The sequence below is a fragment of the Trichosurus vulpecula genome, chromosome 3, assembly GCF_011100635.1.
Source record: "Trichosurus vulpecula isolate mTriVul1 chromosome 3, mTriVul1.pri, whole genome shotgun sequence".
Lineage (NCBI taxonomy): Eukaryota > Metazoa > Chordata > Mammalia > Diprotodontia > Phalangeridae > Trichosurus > Trichosurus vulpecula.
In genome coordinates, this window is record NC_050575.1 from 274,455,231 (window position 1) to 274,460,303 (window position 5,073).

Genomic DNA, 5,073 nt, shown 5'->3' on the forward strand with positions numbered 1-5,073 from the left:
TAGTTGGTAAGGCAATGCAAATAAGAAAAGGTAAAACATTTAAAAAAAAACCCAATGTGCCAAGAGAACATTTTAGTGAAAGAAAGGAAAGAGAGTCGTATCTAGGCTGAAATATGAACTCCTGTTTGGCTCTTAAAACCCTTCCATAGTTTGGCTGTAATGTGTTCTTCTAGGCTACTTACACATTATTCACCTTTATACATTTTATTTATTTAGGGAGATAATCAGGGTTAAGTGACTTGCTCAGGGTCACACAGCTAGTAAGTGTCTGAGGCAAGGTTTGAATTCAGGTCTCAGGTCCTCCTGACTCCAGGACTGACGCTTTATCCACTGTGCCACCTAGCTGCCTCATCTTTATACACTTTAGACAAACTAACTGACTTGACATTCCCTGAATATTACATTCCATCTCTGACCTACGAGCCTTTGTAGGGCTATCTGTCATTTGTGGAATGTTCTCATTACCTCTACTTACTGAACTTTGCTTTCATTCAAAGTTCTGCTTAAGAACCAACTCCTACGTAAGGCTTTGCTGGATTTTACCCACCTTTCCAAAATCACTTTGTGTATCATTTGTATCTATTTACCTCTCTCTCCCTCTCTCATTTCTCTCTCTGTCTCTCTCTCTCTCTGTCTCTCTCTCCTCTCTCTCTCTCTCTGTCTCTCTCTCTCTCTCTCTCTCTCTCTCTCCTCTCTCTCTCTCTGTCTCTCTCTCTGTCTCTCTCTCTCTCTCTCTGTCTCTCTGTCTCTCTCTCTGTCTCTCTCTCTCTCTCTCTCTGTCTCTCTCTGTCTCTCTCTCTGTCTCTCTCTCTGTCTCTCTCTCTCTCTCTCTCTCTCTCTCTCTCTCTGTCTCTCTCCCTCTCTCTCTCATTTTTCGCCTGGTAGAATATCAGCAACTTGAGAATGAGTCTATCATTTTTCTCTTCTTTTCCCCATTGCCTCATCATTCAGTTAATGAACATTTACTAAGTAGTAACATTTAGTAGGTAGTAACACTACTATGTGCCAAGCACTGTGTTAAGCTTAGCATAAACACAGCCTGGCACATGGCAAGTATTTAATCAATGCTTATTGAATCGAACTGACTTGAAGTTGGGTGTGGCTGTTAAATGGTTAAGAAATGAAATAAGGATGAAAAATATTAAAAAAGCTGAATTGTGAACATCCAGAAGCAGTTTGAAAGATAAGACTTGGGAATCAACATCAGCATGAACAGAAGGCAATATTTTGCGATGATTTGCATTGAATGTATGATATTTCTATTTCTGCCATGGTGAAGAGATTATCTATGTTCAAAAACTGAAAATATTAATTTCATCCAGAGTTATAGCTAAGAATTCTGGCACTCAGGGCAAAAGGACAAAACTTGGGAAAATATCAGAAAGTTATTTGTGGAAAGGAAGCATAATGTGGTCTTGCAGGAGGAAGAATTCACCTGCAGTGCAGGAGGGCCTTAGGGTCTCAAATCTTGCATATAATTTGGCCTTCACTTTTATTGGTACAATTTCTGATTGTGCAGACACATTAAGTAACCCTTAGACCAGGGGTGGGGAACCTGAGGCCTGGAAGCCACGTGTGGCCCTCTAGGTCCTAAATGTGGCCCTTTGACTAAACCAACAAATTGTTCTGTGAAGTTTGGATTTGGTCCAAGGGCCTCACTTGAGGACCTAGAGGGCCACATGTGGCCTCTAGGCCATAGGTTCCCCACCCCTGACTTAGACAATCCAGTCTGTGCCCCTCAGAGTATGGCCAGTGACTCCCAATACTGCCAAAGAAGGTGGGGAGGGAATGGTGTCACTTGTCTCTCTTGACCCTGAAATGCAGAAAGAATGTGTAGCAGAGATGTGAAGTTGTAGTCTGTCAGCCCCAGGAGAGTGGCTTGGATGTCAAGGGTAGTGGCTAAGCCTGGATAAGGGAGGGAAGCAAATGTAGCAAATATAGGTAGGCTTCTCTGTGGGACTGGTAACTGAGACCATGGTTCCCTCAGTTTGTTCTCCAAGTCCTGAGGCCCTTAAGCTTCCCTTTCCTTATTCTATGTCCTCTGATCCCCTTTTCAGTTACTGTTTAATCTTTTCTACACATTCTTTTCCCTGGATGAGGTGTCTTAAAGGTAATACTCTTTTGTAGCTATTCTAGAAATCTTTCTAGTTGCCTGGAATAGCAGGAGGTAGGGGACTGAAAGGAATTTTGCTTTGTTTTCTTTTGTTTTTCAGCAGAAGTTCATACCTTACTCCTGGCTTTTCAGGACCTAATAAAGCAAAGATTGCTTTATCTTGATAATGGTTTTCCCACCTCACCCTGTTCCCTTGAAAAACTGTTGGACCTATCATCCCAGTTACCAGTACTGCAGGATCCTACCCATATTTGCTATACCTGATCTCTTCCCTTATCTAGGTTTGGCCACTGCTATTGATAAGCCTAGTCTCTGTGATAAGGTGGGTGAGACGATAGACTTTTGGAGAGGAATCTCTAGGGGGAGTTATCTATAATGCAGAAGTGAATCCTTGTGATAGTTGTGTGAGAAATAACTCCTTCGGACTCTGAGGGGTGAAGTTAAAAGCCAAGTTTATTACGCAGTTGCAGCAGTGGGTGTCCTATAGAATAGGCACACCGTAAATAAGCAAGAGCAAGTCTTACATACCTGTTCCTGACTGCAAAGTCCCTCCATTTTTTCCCCATTGGCCAGATACTACAGGGTGTACAGCTTCCTGGTACACCTATTACACATTTTCCCTCCCGCCACATGCATCACATGATCATTAAAATGAGCCTTTACTCCTTCCAGAAGAGGAGAAATTAATATTCATGAGCTTACTGCTTGTGAGTACTCTAAGCAAGACTTAACCTTTGCCCTCCTTAACTCATTTCTAGCCCCGAAACAGGATAAAACCAGTTGTATTCTGTTTTACCCAGTTCTTCTGCTGACTGTAACTCCAAATTTATGGAGACAAAACTACTCTGTTATATCTTTCAATTGTTCAATATGTTGCTACTAGAACAGAAAAATGGAGGTAACAGTTGATAAGGGTATTTAGAACAGAAGTTAAGGTCAAATAAGATTACCATGGGGCAGCTGGGTGGCACAGTAGATAGAGTACCAGGCCTGGAGTCAGGAAGACCTGAGATCAAATCTTGCCTCAGACACTTCTTAGTTATGTAACCCTGAGCAAGTCACCTAACCCTGTTTGACTCAGTTTCCTCATCTGTAAAATGAGCTGGAGAAGGAAATGGCAAACCACTTGAGTATCTTTGCCAAGAAAACCCCAAATGGGGTCATGAAGAGTTGGACACCACTGAAATGACTGAAGAACAACAAAAGGATTACCTTAGATGAGTAGTTTGGGAAAAAGAAGGGCAGTACTCTTGGTGTTTTTACATCTGATGTAAGCATCTAAATTGTATGTGATTGCTTCCTGGAGAAGAAGTTGAACCCTTCTAAATTTTTAATAGACCTGAGACTAAGCCATATCTTGCCTTAGTTTCAGATCTGATTTCCTCTGTCTATTTATGAAACCATTGACCCAAACAAGAAATTAGAGTAGGGAGAAGATGGATTTGCTCCAAGTAAATGTCAGAGCCTAGAGCCAACAGAAGTATATCATTGATGATCTTCCTTGCCCTCTCAGCACTGGCCAAGCAGCTATCTGGTGCCGTTATGCTATTCTCTGCCAATTCAGAGCCCTTTGCTGTAGAACTTTACCTGTATCAGTACCCTTTGCTTCTTCATTTCCAGGCTACCTTATTTACCTCTCATTGGAACTTTCTTGTCCCATGTCTATTCCATCAAGGTCCTCTTTGATAGGGGGCTGATTGACTAATAGGAAGTAATAGGTGGAATCAAGATGACGGGAGAGCAGAAAAAGTAAAACTTAGCCCCCCAGCAAACCTCCTCTACAAAAATCTAGAAAAGGCATAAAGCCACATTCAGATTGAGATAGCCAAGAAAAAGTCACAATAAGTCATTTTTATTTTTCCAGCCCAGGGTGGGTTAGGGAGAAAGATTCGTGGATCATGAGGGTAGAGTTTGGCTAGAAGTGTGCTGCAAGTGGAAGATTCCCAGCATTCAGGGATTAAAAGAAAGCTGATACGGGCCACCAAGAAGCACCAGGGCAAGGAGGGATAACAGGGGATCTCTGAACTAGTGCAGGAATGAGTGCCATGTGGCAGCTCTGTCACCCATTATCCAGTTCTAGATCAGACTGATGAGGGGATCTGCACAACCCTAGCTGTGTACAAAACAAGGAACAAGTGTGGAAGCAAATAGTAGCTGTATAACTCTGATCCTAGGGAGGGGACTCAGTTTGAGCCTCCAGTCTAGGATGGAAGCCTACAGCAGAATAACTGGAGAAGTCCCAGACCAAAGGGGAGCCTGCAGGTTAGTCACTCTGAACCTACAGAACCTCCCAGAGGGCTAACAGTGACTAAGTTCAGCTTCAATACATTAAAACTTCCAACATGGGAGAAGCTAGCAGCTCCAAACCTGGGACAAGAACTCGCAGAGCTCAGACCAGGGTGGGCAGTGAGGAGATTTTTGTCCCAAATCACATCATTTTGGGTACACTGAAAGCTTTCAGGCCCCTAACCTGGGCTGTGAAAGCAGTAGAATGACATGGGGGTGGGGCAGAAGTTCAGGCTGGACACTCCCCCCACCCCCAGAAGCATACAGATCCCAGCACTAACAAAGTCCAAAGTCAAGAAGTAAGCTGGACGAAGAGTTCAGTGCCAGGTCATTTTTGGATTGTGATGAACTGCAATGGACTGGAAATTGACTTGGCAACAACTGGTCATTTCCAATGAATGACAAGACTTGCAGAAGATACTGGTTTACAGATTCCTTCTGCAGCACAACAGGCTTTGCAAAGAAGTAGATCCTTAGCATTCGATGCTGTAGCAGATTTACAAACCAGACTTGCCCAACAGAGTAAGGTTATAACTCTACCAGCAACCACTTCTGTTCAGCCTCTTGAAATAGGCTTTCCAATATGTTTAGCCCTCAAACAGATGATGAACTTGGCTGGGAGGCAGAGATTAAAAATGATGTAATTGAAGAATGTAAGAAAGATGGAGGAGTCA